Raw genomic sequence first — 25473 nt, forward strand, 5'->3', positions numbered from 1 at the left:
GCTGTCCCGGCCGGGCTCGGTCCCTGCTGCCCCGAGGGCGCTGCCGAGGGCTGTCCCGGCCGGGCTCGGTCTCTGCTGCCCCGAGGGCGCTGCCGAGGGCTCTCCCGGGCCGGGCTCGGGCCCTGCTGCCCCGAGGGCGCTGCCGAGGGCTGTCCCGGCCGGGCTCGGTCCCTGCTGCCCCGAGGGCGCTGCCGAGGGCTGTCCCGGCCGGGCTCGGTCTCTGCTGCCCCGAGGGCGCTGCCGAGGGCTGTCCCGGGCCGGGCCGTAGCTGAGGGGCGGCCGCAGCCCGCTCCGGCGCCTTGTCCCGGCCCCATGTGGAGCAGGGCCATGCGGAGCTGGTTGTGCAGGACCACGTCTCCACACTGATGGCTTTTGAACATCTCTTTGGGCTCTACAACCTGTCTGAGCAAACTGCTACTGTTCTTGGTCACCCTCCCAGCGAAAAGCTGCTTTTCTTCCTGTTCAGAGAGAACCCCCATTGTTTCAGTTTGAGCCCCTTGTGTCTTGTTCTGTCTCTTGGGCACCACTGCAGCAACTGGAGAGAGCAGTTGTGTTGGGTTTTGTTTGTTTGTTGGTTGTTTGTTTTTTGCCACAGCAAGGGAGAACACTCAGCTAGGGTCAGGAAAAATACTGTGTCAGACAGCGGAGTCAACTGTGTCAGTGTCGCCAGAGAGCACTGGGTTCACTAACTGATTTGGGACACTCTTGTCTTCCACAATACTGTTTAAGGCAGTTCTAAATGAGAATAAGAATAAATGGCTCTTTTGAGACAGAAAGAGTTACTTTCTAAGGGAAATAATACTGGATTTTTTTCCATTTCTGAATATTTAAATGGTTAGGTCAACCAGATAGTTTTGAATTTTAAAACCAATCCTTAAAAATAAGGGAGAAGCTTTTTAAAAAAATCTATTAACTTTGTGCATGATATAGTTCAAGTAAGCAGGAAATGCTAACAGTCATATCTTCTTAATTCAACTTTTTATGTAAATACATACCTTTTACCAGATCCTGTATTGGCCAGAACTGAAGCCATGGGTTTGTTGGGACCTGGAGACCCTCACCAAGAAGCCAGGGGTGAAGGGCCAATGGGATGCTGCTAGACCCACTGGTGGTGACTGTCTTCTGCTTGTTGTCTCTCTCTCCCTCCCCCTACTTTCCTATTTTTATCTCTCTACCTCACATTTTGTTGTTTAACAAAATTTGTTCTATTGGCTTTTTTCACTGTGTGCCTGGTGGTATGGCGCTTGGCTGGGGGATCAACACAAGCCCCGGGGTCCTTAGAGTCCCAAGCAGTTGCTGCAGGATCAGTGTAGAAAGGAGTGAAGCGGGCCTCACAGGCAAGTCTGAGGAAATCATTTGTAAGAGCAACATAAATTGTAACATAGCTCCAAGGCAGAGCAGGTGCAGAGACCCAGACAAAGGCAGAGCAGTGGGTTTTAAGGAGCAGAATTAGGGTGGCGTTTAGGTTGGAGAGACCAATAGGGAGAAGACTGGGGAAGGACACAAGGTGGGGTTTACAGAGCACAAACCAAAGTGGAGGCTAAAGGGAGGAGATTAATATAAAAAAACCAATGGTGCCTCGAAAAACAGATTTCCAAAGGGGCAGTCCAGGCAGGGGCTGGTACAAGGGAGGACTGGCAGAGAATTATTTGGGAATAAGGGATAGGTATTAGGGAAGACTGACAACTTAATGAGTGGATACAACTTAAGCTAAACCAACAACCCCGCGGGGGTGTCAGGGTCCGCAAACATACGCGGGGAACCTGATGGTTCGTTTTCGCAAAAGACACAGTGGGGGACAACTCAGTTTACACAACAAAATATGCACCTTTATTTAGTGCCACCAAAATGCAATAGTGGGGAGAGAAAATAGAGAATAGTAAGAAAGATAGAAAAGAGGGTAAGAGGATTATAGCTACCAATGTGGAGGGACGCGTCCTCGAGGCCGAGATGCCTATAGACGCAATCTTCTCCAGTGGGGTGATCACGAAGGTGAGCAGGGCTCTCCAGGGTGTTATAGGTTGGTCAAAGCGGGGACCAAAGCGAGTGGCACAACGCCAAAGCAGGAGCCACCTATGTTGAGGCAAAGCAAGGGGCCCAGAGCCAAAGCAGGAGCCACTTGCGTCAAGGTTGGGACAAAACCGGAGCCACCTGCATCAAGGTTGGGACAAAGGAGAGTCACAGAGCCAAAGCCGGAGCCACCTGCGTTGAGGTTGGGTGCTCAGGGACAAGCTGCACACCGTATGTGCCGTACTCTGGTACGGACAGACCAGTTTGGGCAAGTAGCCTTGGCTCAGTACACTGTGACCAGTTCCATTGTTCTTGCACTCCGTTCTCATGGAGATGCATACCAGTCCTCCGAGACTTGGCAAACGTTCTGCCTCAGCCAGAGGCTCCTTTCAGAGTCTGGGGTCTCAGTCCTCAGTCATTGGAGACGGTCGTGAGGCATATCACGTCCTTGGACAGACTCTGACAGGGGGTAAAGGAACAAACCATCGAGGATTAAAACAAAAAATTGCCCATCACTACAGGCTTTGTCATGTGGCCTTGTTTGCCTTAATTTGGGCAGAGGCCTCTCTCACTAATGGGATCTTAGCAGGGCTGTGAGGAATCCACATGCTGCAGTGCATTTACCAGCGTGCTCAGGGAATATGTCTTATAAATTATTAGAAGCCAATCCAAAATAAAAGAATTTATTTAGCAATTTTCCAAGATCAAATTTAAAAGCCACAATAAAATCAGACAACATCGGTCGAATGCTGGGTGGACAGGGTAACAGCAGCAAAGGTGCCATCCAATGTTGGCCACAAATGCTGGGTCTCAGCTTTTATACAGTTTTTCTGGGAGGCTAAGTCTACTGAAAGTCCGAATTTTCATGTGTTTTTTTTATTCTCAGGTAAGGTTTTGAAAGGGTTTCTCATAAGTATGAAAAGACGTCTTTAAGAGTTTTCCCGGATTCTTCCTTTGGAGTCTTGATTTGATCATCCTCTGGATCTTCCACCAAGACTGATATCAGGTCTTGAGTAGCCATGAAGTGGAAGTCCATCTTTGATGAATGGGCCATCTCCAGTCTAGCCCTGTCATTCTGTTGCAAATTCTGTGGTTTCACAGCTGCACAATGAGCCTTGGAATCCCGGACACCCCCAGTAGCTTTTAAATAGTCCAAGTTTTTAATACAATATTTTATACGCGAATTTATACATTACATCTATCACGTAGGCCACCCACCACAAGGGTCAGTTTTCATAGCACACCTAAATCTGTCTCAGTCTATGAACAAATAAAAGCTGCAACTGCAATAAAATTTTGAGACCCTGCTGAAATGCATACCTTGGCTCAACTAATTCCTCCTGTGCTTAGCTGTGCCAGAAGGAATGGCTCCAGGCTCCCAGAAAGGGCCATGCAATCCTCCTCATAAATGTTTCATCATTTTGGCCCCCAATAGCTGAAGTTAATAACATGAGTATTAAGGGTTTTGAATTCAAGTGCTTTAACTAAGAACTCAAACAAATACTTATTAGCTGTCTGCATCTGAGGAGACTGGAGGCTGTAATCAGGTGTTACCCAAACAGCTGAGACACAGTCCTAGGAGCTGCAGTTATTGCAAAAAATAGCAGGGAATACATCTAGATTTGGGGTTGAATCTGACGACAAGAAAACAATACTAGAAGCTTCCCATGGATTTAGCAGCATATTTATTCAAATAAAATGTCTTTCCTGAAAGAAAGGTGAAATAAATTAAAGACAGGATAATTTGCAGTATAATCAGCTAAATGTCAGTAGGCAACAGGTATTTAACAAGCACTGTGTGACTCTCAAATAGCTGATTCTTTGTTCTGAAAATGGAAAGAAGAGAATGAATAATCCCAGGTAAGTCTGGTAAGAAGCCCAAAGAAATCTCTTGGGGAAAAAAAGGAAATGTAGCAACAAATTAGAAAAAAGAGCAAAGAAAGGAACAGTCACAGGTGCTCAGTTGCTGTGAGCTGGAGTTTCTCATTCATCTCCTGTGGATTGTGAAATACGGGGAATTTTTGACAGAGGAACTGAAAAGTGTCAAACATAAATGTTGGAAGCTATATCATAAATGGACTTAAAATATTTACATAATACATGAGGCTAATAAAGGTTGTAAAGTCTTAGTTCTTAGGCCTGTTTAAAACATGTAGATCTCCAGCTTGCACTTGTTATGCAAGTTTGTATTATTTTCAAGAAAGCAGAAGTATTTCCAGTCTAATTGCCATTATTTCAAGTACTCAGTTCTCTAACTCAAATATTAGAAGTGAAGAAAAATCCCATAGCAAATGTGTTACATTTTACCTGGTGTAAAACTGAGGTTCAAAAAGACTTGTAGGAGCTTAAGTCTCATTGAATTTGTTGACATCTGGGTTCCAAAATGTCCCATGCTTTTGTGTGCCAGCATATACCATCTTCTACAAAACATGCTGCCGAAATAAGTAAGAAATGCAAGATGCTTTAATAGTTCAGGTAAAAAAAAATCTTTACTCCTGTTTACTTTAATTCTCCTGGACATAAACCTTTCAATGTGACTTACTCTTGGAAATAGCAATATGTTTTAAAGTTTCTTCAGCAACAATCTACCTTTCCCCAAATTAAGGACCATCCTGTATAAGAGAGGTTCTCTGTTAATTTTTCCGTTTCGAGGAGAGTAAGAGATTATGAAGGTATATTTTATGCTTTACAAAGTCATCTTTGGAGTATGTTACTTTCTCTATATTCAAAATCATAATAATTTTTCAACAACTATCTCATGTAAAAGAAAGAAAATACAATATTAATGAGTCTCTGTGAAGTTCAGAGTGGGGTTTATGCATTTATAATAAGAGGCTCTGGGTCTGTCCACACAGGCCTTTGCTGACCTACCCAAGAACCTCATGCATTTCCCAGTGCAGCAAATCCTCTGTGAGCAGGTATTGGGGAGGAAATTTATTATACATGCTAGAAATGGTGCAGTCTTGCCTTAGAGAAAAGATTTGAGGAAAGGTCAAGTAAACACAGTAAGGTACTTTGTAAATTGTGTTATTCGTGGTCTTGGTAAATTTTGGAGCATAAGAATGAGAATATGATTTTGTGGTTAAGACCACAACCAACTGCATTCTTCAAAATTTCCATTTTTAAGTTTCAACTGTCTCATGTTTGACAAAATGCTGTCCAACTTACATCTCTTTATATGCGGGGAAAGTAAATTTTTGTGGTCTTTTACTTGGTTCAGAAGGAAAGTAAATAGAAGATTTATAATGGAACTCTCTTTATCTCAGATGTGTCTTCATTGAGCGGTTCTGAGAAGGGACTTGAGTGAGAGGATGAAAGGATTACTTCATGCATATGACCTCCTGTCTCCCTCCTACATCTTGTCTGAATGACTGCAAAAGCTAAAAATGCTTTATCCTCTAAAACCATGAAGAGTTTCACGATTAAAAGCTTTACTCTCAAGTTTTCCATTACTTTTGTATTTGATACTTCACCTTGTCCATCAAAGTTCTCTCTGCTTCAAATTTAGTCAGTCATTTGTCCATTCATTAGCATCTTCATTGCTATTTTATTAACCATTACAGAAACATAGTAATTTAGCTAAACTGCTTTGGCGAATTCCATAGGGCTGCTGTGATATAAAAATGCAGAAAAATCACAATTCTTGCATATTCTGCCTTTTACACAACACCAGAATTACACTGTTGATCAAATAAAATAGTATATTCAGCAAAATTAGTATCAAAAGATACAAAAGCAACTTCACTTGTTCTGCTGGCCAAATAAAGCAGACAAATCCCAGTGTCAGTTTTAAACTGTCTTCCTCATGCTTGCCTCTCAGCTTGTCTCCAGCATTTTGTGAAGAAAACCTCTAATTTGTTCTAAAATTATGCTCAATAAACATCAAAGTTGTTGACATATAGTGCCTAAATACATAAAGGTCATTAGCATCACTCAATGAGCCTCTCTTGCTCCAGCCATGGTGTCCTGTTGGACAAAACAAATCATTGTTCAGGCATTGTTCAGGCTCAATAAACATCAAAGTTGTTGACATATAGTGCCTAAATACATAAAGGTCATTAGCATCACTCAATGAGCCTCTCTTGCTCCAGCCATGGTGTCCTGTTGGACAAAACAAATCATTGTTCAGGCACTGTGAGAGTTATGTCGGCTCATTTTTCCAGCAGGGGCCATTATTGCCCATTTATCCATATCTGTGATAAGTCTTTTCAGAACAGGAGTTACCTCCTCTTTTGTAGTCTTAAGGAACCATCATAAAGCCATCTGGCCTTGGACCAGCTCTTGGGCTCTGAACAGCCTTTTCTGTTTCAGTGCACACCAGCAATTCCTCTCAGATATCAGCCTCACTCGTGACACGTTTGGGAAATGTTAACTCTGTCTTGCAATTTTGTAGTAATGTTTTTCAATCTCTTTATTGAGATAAGTACAAGTTAGGACAGAATGCTTGGGGTGTTTTTTAGTATCTCTTGGGTCCTTATCTGCTGTTCCTGCTGATCTTTGTGCTGACAGATGGCCTGCTTCTCCATTCCTTTTCAAAGCTATCTGTCAATATTATGGTAGCTGTATTTACTCTTCCTGGTCCCTCCTTCACAGAATTCATTTTTGGGAGTTTGATCTATAACCTGTTTACCTCTGTTAAGTCTAAGTAATTTTAATTTCTGCATTAACTTATCTTATACATATGTGATATTCCTTGTGTATTTATGGATACTGTTTATCCTAATGATTTTTTATTGTAAATGTATCTGAACAGAGACTTCATCTTGACCTGCAGACATCATCCACATTACCTAACCTGTGGAGTTTGCTTTTACTAAGAAAGAATGGAGCATCAAAATCATAGTGTCTCTTCAGTCTTGACTGTTTCTGGCATTCCTTCTTTGCCCTTCAGTCCGTCCTCCTGGTTTTTCATAACAAGCTTTCAACTTCTTTTTGCCTGCAAGAACCAGCAAAATCCATGTTACCTTCTGACTTATCAAGGAAATAGATTTAATCCCATATTTTTCCACTCACACCACATGTCTTTGAACATGCTGCCTTTTTCTTTCAGTCAAAGGCAGCACTTTCCACTTCTGCTGGAATCCTTCTTAGATTCAAATTGCAACCATTTACTACTTATTTATGCAAAACTTATTGACATAGCAATAATTTCAATTATTTTATTCATCTCACACTTGCTTTGTACACTGCATTTGCAATGCACTTGCAAAATACATTTGGATTTTCTATGAGAACAATATTAGATTGCAGTGTAAAATTCCATATCTTAAATCCCTTTTTAATGTGATTCCTGGTAATATTGTTATTTCAAGGCACATATTTTCAAGTTTTGAGTCACGGTTCGCTGATTTCTTCCTTTATCAGCATGAAGTAGATAAACTGAAAACAGCAGAATTACTCTGTAACAACATACATTTAGAAGTAATAATTAATCTTTGACTAATGGTGAGAAATAGAAAGATACCATTAAACTGTGCTCATTCTACATTCATGAAGTAGCAAACAATATTAAGATTATTAGGCACAAAAATCAGCACTGTGCCTTCCAAACGTATTTTGCCCTGCTCTGCGCTTCTTTCTGTGTCCCTGTCCACCCTTGTTCTGTGTTGTCTGGTCCAGCATTACCCTCTGCATGTTCATCTCTACCGCCTCCCAACCTCACTTCCATGGAGATGTTAAGGGTTTTGATCTGTTCTGCACTTTAAATCCCACAAGAGATCACACTGGCTGAATAATGAAGCTACAAAGCCACACACTGAAAAATAACGTGAGAAATTTTTAGGAAAACAAACATCATATAACAATATTAAACACAGACGTATTTGATAAACTGCAAATATGAGAAACATTTGCACTTCATTTCTAGAGCACTGGTTCTATTAACATAGATATTGAACTTAAACAGATTCTGAAAACAACCTGCAGCAATACTACCAGAAAATCAGGTACTGCAGTTACATGTGTACACTGAGATAACAGTTTAAAAAACCCCTAAACCTTAATATTTTTTTCTTATGGAAGAGGTTGTCATTGTTTATTTTCTTTACAAAATTGACTCCTACATGAGAGACATGTTTTTAAATGCTTTTATCAGGCCTTCTGAATTAATAGAAGTTTGTACTACCTAATATAATTAGTATTTTTTTGCTTATCATCTTTGCCATTAATTCTTGATTATGGTGGCAAACTAAGGATTTACTGGCTGCACTGAAATTTTAGAGCATTGTTAAATCATAGTGTATGTGACACAAGTTATTTGCAACATCCAGTACAAAAAATAAAAGGTTTCCTAAATCTTGAAAAAGATGGCATGTAAATTAGTGTTTTGCTCTCTTTGAAGGCATAGGGCAAATATTCCTGCAAGCATGATATCAAAATGTTAGAACTAAATGGTAGCATGTGTCTGTACCCTGTACACTTTTCACTTTTCCTTCTCATCCTATCCAACTGCTTCTTTTCTTCCCTATATTTTTCTTTATGATTTTCTCAACTCCAGTATTCACTTCCAGTTAAACAAACAAAAAAACAACAAAAACCCCCCAACGAACCCAAAAAACAACATTAAAAAAAAAAAACAAAACCAAAAACAAAAAAACAAGGAACAAAAAACCCAAATCAAAACAAAACCAACCAACAAGCCCACCACATTTAAAGTAAAATATGGAAGCAAAATTCAAGTCAATCTTTCTCTTTTCTGTCTACCCGAGTAATTGGCTGGAACCACCTTATGTCAGCATGAGCACTTTTGACACTCTATTAATTTTCAATCTCTCAGATGTAGGTCAGTCGTATCAGTGCTGCCCTTTAGCCAATATTAGCAGAAACAGTCCTTACTCATGTGTCACATTTGCTGGTTTGTTGTTTGCTAATCATTTCTTCTCTCTCAGTTGGGCAGAAGTCTATTTTTTCTGTCTTCATATAGATTTTTAGTTGAGGACTATGTAAGCAGTGGACAGAGCATAGGTTCTGAATGTGGTTTAGGATTTAAAGGGTGCAAATGAAATGGATAAAGTTCATTGGTGCTGGGCTAAACATAATACAAGGCACACATTTTGCAAAAGTCTGGTGTTATTACTGATGACATTAAGCTCCCCTTAGGGAAAAAGGAAAGTAATCAGGGTCCTGCCATGTCTCTGCAACAATCTGTTCAGGCAAACAGAAGTGAAATACTGCTGGACTTGTATTGGAGGGCAAGTCCATGCTTTCAGGGGATGGATAATTTTCACTGAGTTATAGGAAATGAAGATTCATTCCAGAATGTATTGTAGAAAAACAAAATATAGGAAACTGCATACAGTGAGCTTGCACACCGATGACAAAGGCATCATCATGTTGATAAGAATAGAAAGCAAGAGAAGTAAAAAAATAGCAAATTTCTATAGGGATAGTAAAGCTAAAGAACTTTAAAAAAGTGATAGATTTGTTCTGTAAAGAAAAATGTGGTCTACTTACAAAAATCCAGAAATAAATTCTGAGTTGCCAAAATTCACTGCATGGAATCTGCCTCCTGAAATTTTACTAAAGGAAAATTGGAAGAAGAATTGCCTCTGAAATTTAAAAAATGTGGGAGGCAGGAAGGGAAGAGAGACAGAAAAGGTCATGGAGAAAGGAAGTGTGAAAGAGGAAGGGAGAAATAGACAAAGACAATGATGAAATATAAAATAAAAAAAAAAACTTTTAAAAAAATCTTTAAGCCTCTCTGGACATTTTGGAAAGAGTGAGACTGTTTAGCTTTTAAATATAAAATTCTGATTCGTTTTTTGCAGTTCTCCAGGGAAACTGTTCTGATACTATGATCTTCTTACATTCAAAGGACAACTGTCAAGAGAAGCTCTTTACTTTTAGTATGAGCAGACCTATATTGTGTAGATCTGAGAAGTTAATTTTATATAAAACCAGCATCTGATTGTACTGCAAGAGCAATAGGTCTTTTCATGTGATTGCAATATTAATGATATAACCCATTTCCTATAAGAGTAGTGTCCTTTTTTTTTTTTTTTTCTTCTAGCTAGCTAGCAAATTTTTTCAGCTATCCAGTTACCCATTTTGAGTCTCAATGATTCACTATTGGCAGTGACTAAGATCCATCCACTATTAATTTTTTTGTTACTTAGTAGATCCCTTTTCTTCACAGATGTTTGAATTGTCTTTATTACTGGTGGTCTGACTGGGAGCTGTATGGCCCAAGAGCTGCTGCTGTTGCTTAGAACTGACTTTATGCTCATTTTAGTAATCTGGCTTCTTTACTTTTCAGCTTAGAAAGATCCCTCTTCAACTAAAGACTGTAATGCCCTCGCCTTAGGAATTAGGATTTCTATGGAAGGATTTAGAGTAGACAGTGTTAGAAAGCAGGGAGCTGTTTTGCTGAGATGCCAAATCCCTGAGAGCAGCCAGCTGCACAACTCCAGACACTTGGCTCCCAGGAGCTGCACTGGCTGCTCAGCAGCACTGCCTGCCTCACACACTTTATGCTACTGAACTGGTAAGGTTTGAGTAAAAGTACTGGATGAGCAAAAGCTGTGAAAGTGAAATGAGGACGACCTTTACAGTGGTCACATTACTCCAAGTTGAGAAGTGAGGGGTTTATTGAGGGCCCAGCGGTACCACTCAGCCACCTGGAAGTCAATCATCTTCCCCAGAATTCCTGCAGAGGCTGAAGTTGAAAAATAGGAAAACCAAAGACTAGAAAAATGCATTTTGCAATTAAGGCTATAAGACAGTGTAAGAAATATTACTGTGCCTGATGCAATGAAATGGTTGACCAGAATTTGCTACTGTAGCCAGTCATAAAGCAAGCCAAGACTTCTTAGAAGCTCAGATCCACCCTTCCAAGAAGTAAGAATGAAAAAAATGGTGCCGTATTCCTTAAACTTTAAAAGTCTGTAGAACCCAACCTGGGTTTCTGGTAGATATGCACATTTATTTCCCTACATATACTTCCCAAACAAGACCAAGAATGTTGTGAAAGAGTGTTCTTAACAGCATTTTTTTTGAGACCAGAGCCAGTAAGCACTGGAAATCTCATGTGAAAAATCTGTCTCTGAAAGCTTTCCAGCTCATTCCTCCAGATTCAAATGACTTGGATGGTCTTCACATAGTCATCTAAGCTTTCAGCTGTTTATCCAAAGAAAACAGAAATTGTGAAAATTCTGACGTTGTCCAATGCTACTTGCATGATACAAGTGCATGTAGCTAATCTTTGTTCCATTCAGCATTACCCTGGTCAATTCCCACACAAAATTTTATTCTTGACATGGTTTAGGAGCATTTAATCTGATCTGACAATGTTCAGTCCACTTCCCAAGTCCTTGGATGATCGATTTTGATTTGCTTTAGCAATGTGTCCACTGCTTTTTGATTAAGACATCAGTGTTATGTGTGACCTACATACTTCCTCTTCCTTTTGCATTTCAGATCTAGTTTTCCACAGAGTATCTGAGAATCCTATCTATCTTGAACAGATCAAATACTATAGTAGTTGTTCCTGGCAGTTGTTGTTAGAAAAAACATTTGGGATTTAGTGCATTGTAATGGCTGTTTTTTCAAATTACTTCAGGGACTTAAACACTGAAAAATTAGATGTAATCTAGCGTACTAATAATTTTCCAATACTACTTTCATTTGGATTTTAGCAGACTAAAGAGTTTTAAGCAAAAAATAGGTGTAGAATTCAAAATGTAATTCTAATGGTTAAGATCTGTGAACTAAGAGTTGTTTTCATAATCAAATTTCTGCTTTGAAATCTTTAAAGTTCATCATCTACAGTTCATGGGAAGCCTGAACCAGACACTTGGTCCCACCCAAGTTGGCAGTATTACTGGTCTTGCTGTACAAGCATCCCTTTCTGATGCTAATCTCAATAGACATAAATCCTTACTGGCAAAAGCCCAGTTGTTGAAATATTATGTATATCCTTTAATCTTTGCAGTAAAGACATAGGTGAAGCATTAGAATCTCATGATACATTTGTCATAGGGCAGAGTTAATAATTTAATCTGTTAGTGCATGACTACAGAATTTACCATTTTTTAAGCAACGTGGCTATCTGAGAGTTCGTGTTCACACTGAGATATACTCTTCAGTGCACGGGCAAACAGCGATATAGTACACCAGGAATAAACACGTTTATTGTTGTCCAATTTAATTAGAACTAAAGCTGGTCAACAACTCTGTTGGCACACAAAGAATAAAAATTAACATTACTGAACCTTCCAAGCCCTTTGTGGCCTTCTGTGCACTCCATAATTTTAACACATACTCATACACAGCTTTTTTGCACTGGTGGGTGTGGTGTGATTAAAAGAGGTAAGCTCAAGCCAAATACATTGAGCTTGGATTTAACTTTCTAATGTGTTGCAGAAGGCAATAGATAATTTCTACTGAACAGGATTAAAGAGGTTAATCCGTGCCAGCAGTCGATGACAGGCTTATAAGGAGAAAAATCCAATGATGCTAACCCTTCAAAAAACTGCTTATTAACTTCATTGATGATGGACTTCTCATTAAAGATTACTAATTCTGTCTTTCTTGCATTTCCCCTTTGACCTGAGTAGTTAGTGAGTTTTTAGAACTTCCATGGCTTTTCCCACTAAGAGAAGAAAGCTCTCCGCAAGGCAGGCAACATCCAAGATGTTTTTCAGCTGGAGACTTGAAGAGAAGTCCTCCAAATTAACACATTCAGAACAATACACTTGACTCTAAACAGATCAAAGTCCCACAAAATAATTGTTTCCATTTTGGGTTTGAAAACTCAAAAAAATGAGGTACCTACAACAACCTTAATGAAACTCCCCAGAAAGGGAATACTCCCCACATTAATTATGATCTCTTCACTGACCAAGTGCCCTTAGTGCCAGCTGCTACTTCTCTGTGCCAGCTTTTCTTTGCCACTGGCTGGATGTCTCAGGCCAGCTCCTCTGCTGAGGGCTGCACTTGACAGGCAGCAAAGCCTCCTTCTCACAGAAGTCTTTGCATGTACAGACAAATAACCCCATAACCTTTTGTAGCCAAGCTTACAGCTCACATATTTTCCCAATTTTCGTTCTCCAAAAGTGTGTATTACTGAGTCATGAATGGAGAAGAAGTAAAGGAAACACGGGAATTCATGGCGGGGGGATGAACTCAGAATGATTTGGCATCTACAAGAGAGGTTCAATACTTCTTTTAAATGTTAGAAAGGGAGAACAGACTAGGAGAGAGCAACGGGTCCCTGCAGTGGTTGAGGACTGGCCAGGCTGGTCTGTTGCAGAAATGCTTCACTGACAGCTCAGCCCAGGAAGGACAGAAAAGTGACAGTGAATGCCCTTGTTTAATAGCACATTTTGTCAGGACTGTTTTCTGAAGGCAATTACGGGCCAATCTGTCTGAAGGCTGATCTGCATTGGCATTAGAGGATGGAAAGAAAAATATTTTCAGCTGAGACCAGAGCCAAATCTATCCTCTACTGCCACTGCTTTGAAAGACAGCTGCCAGCCTGAGTACCAAGAAGTGAAATATGCACCAAAAGCCAGGACAGCCCCATGCTGGAGATCAGAGCAGCAGCATAATCAGGAATTTGTGAGGTGATGCATGGTTTTGCTGAGCATTCACTAAAAAAAAAAATAAATCTGATCTACTAAATAAATTGCAGTTCCAAAATATTTTCTCAGTTCTAAAATTTACTCTGTCTGAAGCAATGCTTAGAGACAACCCATTCACTCAGGTAGCACAAATGTTCTGGACACACCACAGGCTTGTGGAATATTTTTCAGTGTTTGTGTTGGTTCAATACAAAAGTGTATAGCCTTAGAAATAGTTGATTGAACTGCATTGCCACTGCACTTTCTAGAGACCCTTTTTTCCCATTTTACTGCAATTCTGTGCTCATTGCTATGGTATCCTAATACCTGTGAGAATAATTATAACACTGTTCCATTTAGCACAATGTTCAGAAGTATTTCACTGAGACTTTTATATGGTGTTTCCAGCCTCTAGCTTTCTCCACTCACCCCTTACATCAGGAGAAATTGATAGCAATCTGCTGTGAGCTGGCTTAACATTTTTTCTTTCTGAATAGTGTTATTTGAGCTTCTCTATTTACAATAATTAGGTTTATGCATTCTTTTAGCTTAGTAGATCGTGAAGAATAAGCAAAAATGGAGGGGTTGTCTCCACTGTTTTCTTTTTAAATGTTGAGCACTTTGCTACTAAAATTAATTGATAGTCTGCACAGAATAAAATATATTCTTTAATATCTGCTCTTTTGGCTGGATCCAAATACATTGTATCTTCAACATCATCCATATCTATCCAAAAACTGCTAACAGAAAAATTCTTTCTTAAGGAGCCCAGCCCATTTCTGTTGGGATAATGAAGTCATTTAATTGAATAATTACAAATCACATTGGAATAAATGGTGTAGCTCACTAAACTATGTACTAAATTCCCTTTTGTCTGCTTTTATCAATTTCATTACACAAAGTCTCCATTTGTTTATCTTGAATTATATCTTTTAATACCTAAAACAGAAACAGTGAAAGATTTTTCCAATTTTCCCATACTAATTTTCATGAAGCACTACTTAGAGGGATGGGATTGATCAATTCTCTGATAGCAGCTTTCTTTAGAGTAATTTCAATCGAGCTGAAGGATAACTGCCTTTCCCTTGTTTGATGCTACTAAACAACACTGCATGTTATTTTCACTTAGCCTTCCCAACCTATTGTTTACAACCATGCCTCCTGCCTCTGGTTTTGAAAGCAAAAGTACCTGTTAGACAGTAAATTTTATTGTATTCCTTTTATTTTTTCTTTTATTTTTCTGGTACATTTTCATATTTAGAGAGAACTGTAAAAAGAGAAAAAATGGATCTGAGATTTCCACAGATCTTCTAATATTGTGTTGATGGTACTTACACAATCACAGTCATTGCCAGCATGTTCAGAAAAAAGGGTAAGGTAGGTGAGAAAACAGTTAGTCTCTCTGCTGAAGAATGATTAAAACCCCCATGAAATAGATGAGGTTATGGAAGTGGAATGAGAGTGAATGAATGAACATGTAGTAACAGCACACAGGTTATTTAAAAGAGCATTTATGGAAGATAATGCCAACATCACCAGTTTTCTAAAGCTGTCCACGTCATTTAGCTTACTTATATATAGAAATAGACAATGCTTTATTCCTCACTGTTAGATTTCAACTCTCCAAGGCTTTGTTCTGTTTTCAAACATGCCATGATGCATCTGCTCCACGTCTGTCACAGGGAAGCTGTGCTCCATGACATGCAGTTAAAACTGACTGTTTTTTAGCTGATATTTCACAGTCAACTGTATGGCCAAAGGGCAGTTCTGATCTTGTCTGAACTCTTAAGCAAGCAAAAAAATGCCATTTTTTTCTTCTCACCAGTACTGTGTGACATTCTTCCCTCTCAGCTTGCCTAAGCTCCACACAGAGAATCACAAATTACTGAGCTCCACTTCTGCTTTCCAGTTGGAGGCACACATGCTGTAGTTTGCCCTTCCTCTTCATGTGAGAGAGGTCTATCCCTGCATTCATGGCATGAAAAACGACAATGAAATCTTGTAGTTGAATACTCAGAGCTGGGAAAATTGGAGAAAACTGGTGTTAAGATTGAAATTTGAAAATATTCCAGTAGGTGAAGTTTCATGTAGGATCAAATAAAATCTCCTAAATATGCATGGCCCAGACAGAACAAAAAGGAAAGTAAAAGGTTAACATGAAGACATTACCTCCAATAAAAGCAAGTTGTGTCATGGAGGTCCATCTTGTTAAATTGTTTTTACAGAGTCTAAGTTCTCTTTTCAGACCCTGTAATAAATACCTTTTCTTATAACTAAAAATGACTTCAGGGATCAGAATAGATGGAAGCTGAGAGATCTTGTTCTCAGCAAATGGAAACTTCTGAGGGAAATGACTAGCACAGCAGGAATTTGTGGACTTGCTAGAGACTATCATATTGACCCTGAAGTTGCCTCTCTTTTCTCTCTTGCCAGTGATTGCCATTCTTGTGTAATTATCAGAGATATTTTAAGTTATGCCAGCAGTTTTTAAAGTTATTGCATTGATAACAGCAAAGGTCTTCTTCTGCAAGCTTTGTAAATGAATCAGGATAATAGCACAAAGAACTTTTCACCACTAGGTCATCATTAACTTGAGATGATCAAAAACATAACGACAGAAAAATGTTGACATCCAATTAACAGTGCATCAGGGCATATATATTACGAGTGTCTGGTTTTAGCCCAGATCCTTTTCACAAGATGAGAAACAATCAATTTAATTGGACACCCGGCTTGCCAGTCTTGATAATCTTTAGCACATAATCTTTTATTTTGATTGCAAGCGCTTTAGGGGAGACACTGTTTATTACTGTGCTTGAAAAATTCTGCACCATCATCTTGGTGAGTGCTGTGTCTCACAGACTTGAAACAACTTACTGTGCTATACTTATAATTGGAGACAAACAAAAGAACTGGTTTTAACAACTATCAAACTACTGCCTTTGAAGAAGCATATGATGTGTAATTGTTATACCTAAATTATTAAATACTCATACTAAGTGCAGAGGTTCATCTTCTGATTCACACAGATTCTGAGTTTGTCCAAAAAAGTTTGCTTATCTCCCGTTATAATGTAGAAAAAATTTTTGGAAGCAAACAAGTCTGTCTCTAACAGAGTATGAAGAAGGAAGTAAAATTGCCAATCTCTAAGCCTTAGAGGTCCACCAGTATTTTTGTCCTAATGGGAGATAATGCAAAACTTCGAGTAGATTCTTACAGCATTCCAGTCACATGAATATCTGTGGAGCAGAAAATTGGTGGCTCACAGTGACTAATCCCATAAGCACTAACCAAACTGCATACATGACCAAATGCTTAATTCAACATGACTAAAATAAGTAGGTATCAGAAATTAGAGTAACTGAAAAAATTATCTACTGCATGCATGGGAATTTTCTCAGATAACGTTTGTTTCCATCTCCACAGTAACATACCTTATTAACTCATCATCTGTGGTACACTTCATGTTTGCTGGGCACAAGAGAGCTAATAAGACTAAATGATCTAAACCTTGTTTGACCTATACAAAGAAATTTTTTTCTCTAATCAGAAGATCTGATTAAATAACACCACATCTGATAAACATCAGATGGATATGGGGTTGGTTTTATGGCTCTCACAGTGACCTAGAGCATGAGGGGATGGATCAGACTTTGGACACTATATAAATTTGGCAGTGACTGAGAGAGAAATGGAGGGGTAAAAAAAGAGGGGATTAAAAAAGCAGTGACCAAATAACAGTGAGCCAGGCAGAAGGAACAACTGTTTCAACATCAATTTGTGACTGCAGAGGTCTTTAATTTTGGAAAGTGAGTAACAACTGGGTGAAGGAGGGAAGTCAAAGCAGTGGTGAGATGAGAAGGGTAGTGCTACCTACTGCGAACACAGAAGGAACACAGTTGGAGGAAGAGTGATTACCTTTGCTGGCAGACACAGGAGCCAGGACTGCAGAATTCTTCAAATTCTTCAAACTTGCTTTTTGAAATGCATCTTTTGATGATATTGCCAGTAATTAAGATCACGACACTAGGGCATTTAGTGTTTGCCATGAGGAAAATCATCCTGAATTTGACAAATAGCATTTGTGTTTGTCTTAACTCCTTATCAAACAAGACCTAGAATTTTTACTGAGCTGCAGGAACAATTTTTCTTGCCTCTCTGAAAACTCAGAAGAGTGGATATTCTCACAAGATTTCCAACATATATGTGCCTTCAGAAGTATCAGCAGAGACGATTTCCAAAGACTCCATTTCAGTACCAGAGGTTTTGCTTCAGATAGAAGAAAGCATAAATATGAGATGGAGGATATGATTACAAAAAGCCCCATGCTCTTTAGGCTTACTAATTTAAATACAGTACCACAATACATGGTTGGAACAGAGTTTTCACCACCCAGCCTAAAACATGAGCAAAGAAAACTTGTATCTGCTGCAAAATACTTACTAAATATACCTTAAATGGCATCTCTGTACACAAAGCTATTTCTAATGTAACTTTTTGTCTACTAGGTTCTGACTTGGAAGAGACAGTACAGGAAGATGGCACCAGAGAACAAATGAAGTGTTATTCATGGAAAATAACATTCAGTTTAAGATAAGATGGAAAATTCTCAAGCTGAGTTGGTGGAGCACCTTCAACTCATTAAAGCCACTGGCATTTTGTGAGGGTGATCCCCTCATTTCTTTCTAATCATCTCTTCTCCCAGCACCTCCACTGGCAGCAGAGCTGGTTCACAGCTCAGCAGCTCCATGTAAAGCACGATTGGCTCCTCAGAAGCCCACTGGAAATAGGGGTCAGCCTGGGTGCTTAAGAGGAATATCTCTTGAAAAGAAAATTACATCAAATGATTTATTGGCAGTATTTGTGTTAAAAGCCAATGGAACAAAAATTGCTTTACAATAAGAACAGGCTCCAGACTACAATTTCAACTAGATCCTTACAGCTTCAGCTTCAGTGTGTGATTTTGCTAAGCACACAGAGGATCTCCAAAAGACATCTCTTAGTAGGACATGCAGGGTAAATTTTAAAAGGTGGTTCTACGAAGAAAAATATAGCTCCTGAGAGGGAACAGATTTTGCAACCACAGGAGTATTTTTTCTATCTTTAATGGAAAAGAAGACAAGAATGTAGGAGAGTATCTTTGCATTAAATACAATTTTTAAAAATATTTCTTTCTCTGAGCAGCAACAGCAATTAAACATTACTGTAGCCTCACTTGAACTCACTGTTCATATATCCCTACTTTCCAATGCATTAACAGCCTTTTTTTTCTCACTGCCTTGACAACACAGAACCTAATGAAGTTTTAGTCCATGACCTAAACTCCTGGATTCTAGGATTCTGGATTCTACCTGCTGATGACAGATATTATCAACTAGGGGTATATTTCTATCCAGCAGAATATTTTAATAAACACAATGTTCCAGTCTAAGGATATTGGCAGAAAAACTGAAACTTATCATCTGAAACACTTCATAAAAAGATTATTGTGCGGATGAAGAGATTAAAAGTTACATATTTGTATTTGTTACTGAAGAGGAATCTTCAACAGATGACTCACTAGATTAAAGGTGTGATATAAGGACATGACCAAGAAGGAGGGGCAAAAGGATTTTTAGGTGAATGGTAAGAACCAGCTGAAAATGATGCTATCCTTTGAATAGGATTGGAAGGATTTCAAAGATTCTTGGGCTGACCAAACAGTCATCTCTGTCCCTTATCATTCCTGCAAGAATTTTTCCATTTTCCAAATAAATCCATCCCAAATATTTCAGATCTGTTTTCTGTCTGTGGATTGTAGTTCTTTCATTGGGGAGAGCTTTGCTGAAGCCCTGACCTTGTCCTGCTGTGCACTGCACAGTGCTGGTTTTCACCCCATCCACTTAGTTACAAATCCCCTGCCTTTTCCAGCTCTCCTGGGAAATAAGATATAGACACTCACTCAGCACTACTTTTTATCCTATGCTTTCTCCCACCTTCTTATCACCCATTCTTTCTTCCTTCCCTCCTCTCACTTTTTTGTCTGGGATTTTTTGAACACAAAGAAAAACTTGTAGATGCAAAAAAATACCGGATGTAAGCAGAGCAGCCAAATGGTTGGAGAGTCAATATAACAAAATTTTTGCCAATCAAAACTCATTGCTGCAATTTTGAATGACCTGTACAGACTTTATTGCTTTGTTTAGAGTCTGTGTGAGATATTTGACAAGCAAGAGTGCTCAGACAGCTATTTCTTCCTCTTTTCCCTGTTCCTCTGAAAATGTCTTAAATAGATGTCTCAAAACAGCACTGGTGTCAGGCGCCCCACTCACCATTTATCTTCCCAAGCAATTAATCACAATAATGTGCAGTTTAAAGCAGTTCCTAGTCTTTTTCCCTGAAATGAAAGAGCCACTCTTTTCATGAATATTATTGGTCATGAATCACAGTGATTTCCAGCCATGCCATCAATTATAAACACGGCTAATTGAAGTGCCGATAAAGCTGCTTCTCTTCAGTAAGACTCCTGCCATGAATTTCACTGGCCATCAATCAGTGTATTGTCAAAGAAGAGACTCCCCTTCACTCCCCTCCACTGACCTGAAGCCAAGGCACCAGTATTGGCTTCCTGAAGTTACTAGGCTGTGTGATGTCATAAATGCACATCTAATCTGGTAACCAAGTAAAATGCTGCCTCCTTCTGTGCTTATATTGCTTTTAAATCTCAGATCAGGTTGTCAGATCTTTGCATTAAACTGGCATCAGCAGGGAACTCAGCAGAGCTTCCTCTCCAACCCTAAGATCTCATGCCAAGTCAACATTCTCCACACTTTTTACATGGATTCAGCTGTCTAAAATGTGATTCTGTTTTCTCTCCTTGGACACACAAAAAGTGCTACCTCCAAGCTGTTAGTGAGTGCTTTTAGCATGTACGCTGCTGCACAAATGATAAGTAGTAGCCAAAATCTATCACTTTTGTTTCTCAGTGATAGCATTCAGGAAATGAATCTTGTGCTGGACTGTGAGCAAGGAAGAAGACTGGGAATTTGAATCGTTCCTAGCAAAAGAACAAGAAAATGGATTGCTTCTGCTGCCTGTAACTTTGAACACAAAGCAGTGTGAGAGCACAGAATTCAGTAATTCTTCTGGATGTTGTGTAAGGGAAACCACTGTTTAAAAAAAAAGAAGCTGATTTTGTTTCCTCTTTAAATGGTGAAGTATCAATCTACAAGTGACAGAGGAAATCTGCACTAAAGTGAATGAATTCATCAACTCTTACAGCACCCACTTGTCACTCACACAAGCACATAAATCACAATGCAACAATCTTTGCTTTCATAAATTGCTTTGATACACAATCAGCCTGTCACCTTCAGAACCAAGAGTACCCAATAATGTCACTTCCACCCAGTTCCCTACTTCTGGTAGCTACAGTTGCTTCCATCACTTTCTGCTGTGATCTTCAGCCGGATGTGAATAATCCCTTCACCTATTTCAGGTGCCATTAATTGTTCCAGACAGAAACAGCTATCACCATCTCTATTAACCACCAAAGCATGACCTTTACTCTTCACCTCTGGTTTTCACTGACCAGGAATTCTTCCTCGTGGCTTCCTGACATTACCATTGATTCTTTCAACTACTCCAGTTCTCTTAATCATTCTTTCAGTAGCTGGAAATCTGAGGCTTGGCCCTCATCTATCTAGGGTATCTAGTCCTTACAGGTACCAACAGAACTGCAAGACACCTGTGGTGCATCTTTAATGCCAGATCTGCAAAATGGGACATAGCATGAGTGCTCTGGCAAAGCCAGGTGCTCTGGTGTCTGAAGGATGCTTGTAGATGCACCTGCTCAGAAGCCTTCCCACCAGGGACTCCCTTGAGGTAGACAGCACTAATTACAGATTTTAACAAAGCTGGAGTAACTGGTTTATACAGGCAGCTGCAGAGCTGTCCACAGCCTGCTGTTTTTGTCCTATCTTTAGAGGCCTCCCTGTGAATCCCTCCTTCCCCTTCAAAGCTCATCCAAACACAGTTTACTTCTTTTCCTTAGTGTTCTACTGCTTAAACTTGGACTTGTCTGGTCCACCAATCCCCATACCAGCCCAATGACTCACAAACTATATTCTAACTGCTGACCCTATCAACTACCAGAGCAAGTGGTCTCAGCTGAGTTAACCACAACAGTCAGTAACTAACAAAATTCTAACTCTCCCTACTGCAGTAGACCCCCAGAGCAGCATGAGAGCATTTCCCTCTATACTGTCAGTACCTCATTTTTTTTTGGTTGGAATTAGTTGGGGAAGGGGACGAGGAAGAGATTTGACAAAAATATTTTTGGAGCCATTTTCTTGGGTGAATGGGAGTGATTATCTTATGTGAACTTGGAAGATGATCAGGCAAGAAATACAAGTCAACTGCACATGCATGTAAGAAAGACTCTGTACTGACAGGACCAAAATTGCCAATATGTCCAGTAAGCTGAGCAGAGTGAGTTATGACTACCCATTATGAACAAAAGAACTCTCTGGTCAGCTAAAACATTTTCCAGTATCTAATTTAACCATTTTCTGTACCTTCCAAAATGACTGAGACAGTAAACTGTTCATTTTCCCCAGAGAAGCTCATGGGAGGTACTGTAACTGTATCAGAATACAGATTCAGAAATGACAATTCATGTCACCTTTTCCTCCATTTGCCTCGTGAATAAATATCCATTAGTTTAACAGTAATGCACATGATCACAGCCTATTACCCATTTTCAATTTCCCTGAAGCATTAAGCTTATTGGGAAAAAAAATTCTGAACATTTTATTATAAGAGATAAGAAAAAAAAGACATCATTATTAGTCTAGGGATAACCTAAGTCCCACACCTGAAATATTTTGCTTTTTGCAAAGGATAGAACTCTTAACTCGGTCTCAACAAAAGGTGAATGACCTTATACTTAATTTCAAATAGATAAGGTCTGTCAAGATTAGAATAAGATTACTGAATGTCTCCTTTATTTTTCCTTGAGTTGATATAGTACATCCCATGACACAAAATCAATAGTGTCTAAAAAATGTAGACTGAACAGCCTCTAAGAAAATAAGAGTACAAGGAATTATAAATGCATCACACAGAACTCCCAGTACATGCAATTCAGAAGTAAAAGACAATGTACTATGGTGCAGAGGTCATCACCAAGCAGAATGCTGGTGGGTTACTTAGGATTACTTTCCTCTGGTGGGGAAAGCTTCAAAATATTGGACTATGACAATTTCATTGAGAGCCTGGGAAGGAGATGCACTGAGATTTCTCTTCCCACTGTTATTGCTATCACATATAGTGCCCGTCCCCTTAAATCTCATCTGCAGTAATCCCAAAACCTGACACTATCTCTCCACTATCCATCTGCTACAAAGTTTTAACACATGAAAATTAATTAATGGTAGACAATGGCTGCTCATTTAGAAGTTAAGAACACCTTGTCCAATCTGCTTGAGTCTACACAGAAAATTTTCACTACTTACTTAGAATATATAGATTTATAGGAATTATAATCTTACTTAGATTATCTCCTCTGTAGAAGCTCAATGGAAAGATGCACAGCTTTGAGTGTGACAGATTAATTCTTATGTCCTATACCTATTTTGGGTACTAGCAAGTTAAATATCTCATCTGGTTCTTTCTGATGGATGTGGATAACTGGTTTCCATGTTTGGGAACTACAAGATGGAACTGCGCTTCTGTTACTTTCTGTTTCTTTTCTTCTTTGTAAGCATGTGCACTTTATTTACTTTACTTATAAAATGATTTTAGAAAAAAGATTATGCAATCAGAGCTGATTTAGGGTGGAGAAGGGTGGTTTAAAACATAAAAAAATAGTCTGTATAATATTCAGTCTGATCACTGCTCAATATAGGTGTGTCATAATGAAATATCCACGCTCATAAAGAAATCCTCTATATCTATCTAGATATAGAGGGCCCTTCTGGGCCCTTCTGGGTTTCTGATGATGCCAGACTTTGATTAGTTTAGTATTTGTTTTTGTTATTACCCTCCCCTATTCTCTTTGGCTTAGTTCACCTACCCAGGAAACCCTGAACCATCAAAGACGTTTCCTTGCCTCCCACTAGCCAGGCTGGCCTCATTGCATGGCTTTTTCAAGATCGGAGCTTTTGGTTACACATTTGAATCAGGTGAGGCCCTTTTGTAGGTAAGACAGCCTGCACAACAGGCTGTGATCCTGGCCTGCAGCTCCTCACAGCACTGTGAGGTGGATAAATAACAGTGGTGTGAGTCACAGCACAAAGAGGTACCTTACAAACAAAGAAAAAATGCATGGAAGACTGCGTTCCTTGCTGATGAATTGAATGATTTAGCAGCTGGTTTCCTCTTACAGCAAGAAATGGCATAAAGCAGATAAGCAGCTGTAGAAAAAAACCTTCACTTAGTATATGCAACACTGGAGCTTGTTGCAGATTTACATTTTTAGGAAATTATGTCCTTAGCATTTCCTATTTTTGCCAGTGTTTATATAAGGAGTATCGTGTTCTAATTTATTTTTAATGCACAACTTACCCCTCAGTGCCAGCCATTCTTTGAATGAAATGGTGTTTTTCCATGAGTATTTCTGCATAAATATTTTATAACTGAACTAAATAAAAAATCACCTTATAACTATTTGAGGTTAAACTGCTAAAAAAGCAGCAACAATTCCATTCCACTTTCACATTTATTCATTTATTCACAATTCACGTAGTGTTATATGTTATTTTGTAAGGAAATCTCATTGAGGCAAACTCTCAGTTTTACTCTAGTTTGCACTAAATGACAAGACAATAAGTACATTTGGAACATGCACTGGAATGAAACAAATCTGTTACTGATACAGGGCACCTGTGCTGTAATTTAAATTATGGAGTAATGGCTGGAGACCTACTTAAATCTGGTATTAAAAAATCCAAACAGCTTTCTACACTGTGCAGACTCTTTACTCCCTGAGTACCTTTGAAATCAGAGTGTGCTAAAAAACCAAACACGTATAGAATATTTTTATTTTTAATGCAAGAGAAATTCCAAGCATGGAAAATGGTCAAGAATCGATTTTATGATCAAACTAAATGCTGCTTCAACACACTGTGAAAAAATAAAATCAATTTTGTGTCAACAGTGTATATCCATATTTGGTTTTAAACAGATATTTGAAAAGTATGCCACTTAAAATCCTGTTTTATCAACACAAAGGAAGAAAAAGAAAATTATGAACATGCAGAGGTGTTTAGGGAGTACACCTGTGAGGACCCCACTCCTCATTTATTTATGATTGACAAAGTCCAAATAAATTTATTTCCATAAAATTAATAAGAGAATAGGGACTTATAAAAAATTTCATTACGGATCATAAACAAACTCTGAAAGCACAACCATACAAACTGTCATCAGTATAAAAACACAAAAGAAAAAAGAGACTTGCTTCTAATCTCAACTAATGCCAGTTGAGGATGCCTGTTGCTACTGCTGAATGAGATCTTTTTTCTTCATCTATCATCAGAACCAAAATCCCATAACCAAGGTCTTTAATCAGTTTTTCCCCAAAAAGTAAATGCCTCAAGGGTCTACATAGCAATTCCTTTTCACAGGAAAGATTTACTGGAAATGTGACTAAATGGAACTGAAATATATTTGCTCTAAACTATAGGATGAGAGCACCATCCTCTTCAGAAGCCAGGAGTATCCAAGCCTCAGCTGCTGTAGACAAGGTCAACTACATTTAATGATAAATAATCATAACAAACTCAGGGTACTTTGGCAAATTTGGAGAAGCAAAGATCTGCTTAATGCGAGAAATCCACTTATGAAGAAAAGTCAGGAAAGATCATCATGAGTTGACTGTCTTGAGGAATACAAATCTCTCTAATCAGAGCAGAAAGCCTAACTG

The sequence above is a fragment of the Sylvia atricapilla genome, chromosome 2 (genome assembly GCF_009819655.1).
Source record: "Sylvia atricapilla isolate bSylAtr1 chromosome 2, bSylAtr1.pri, whole genome shotgun sequence".
Taxonomy (NCBI): Eukaryota; Metazoa; Chordata; class Aves; order Passeriformes; family Sylviidae; genus Sylvia; species Sylvia atricapilla.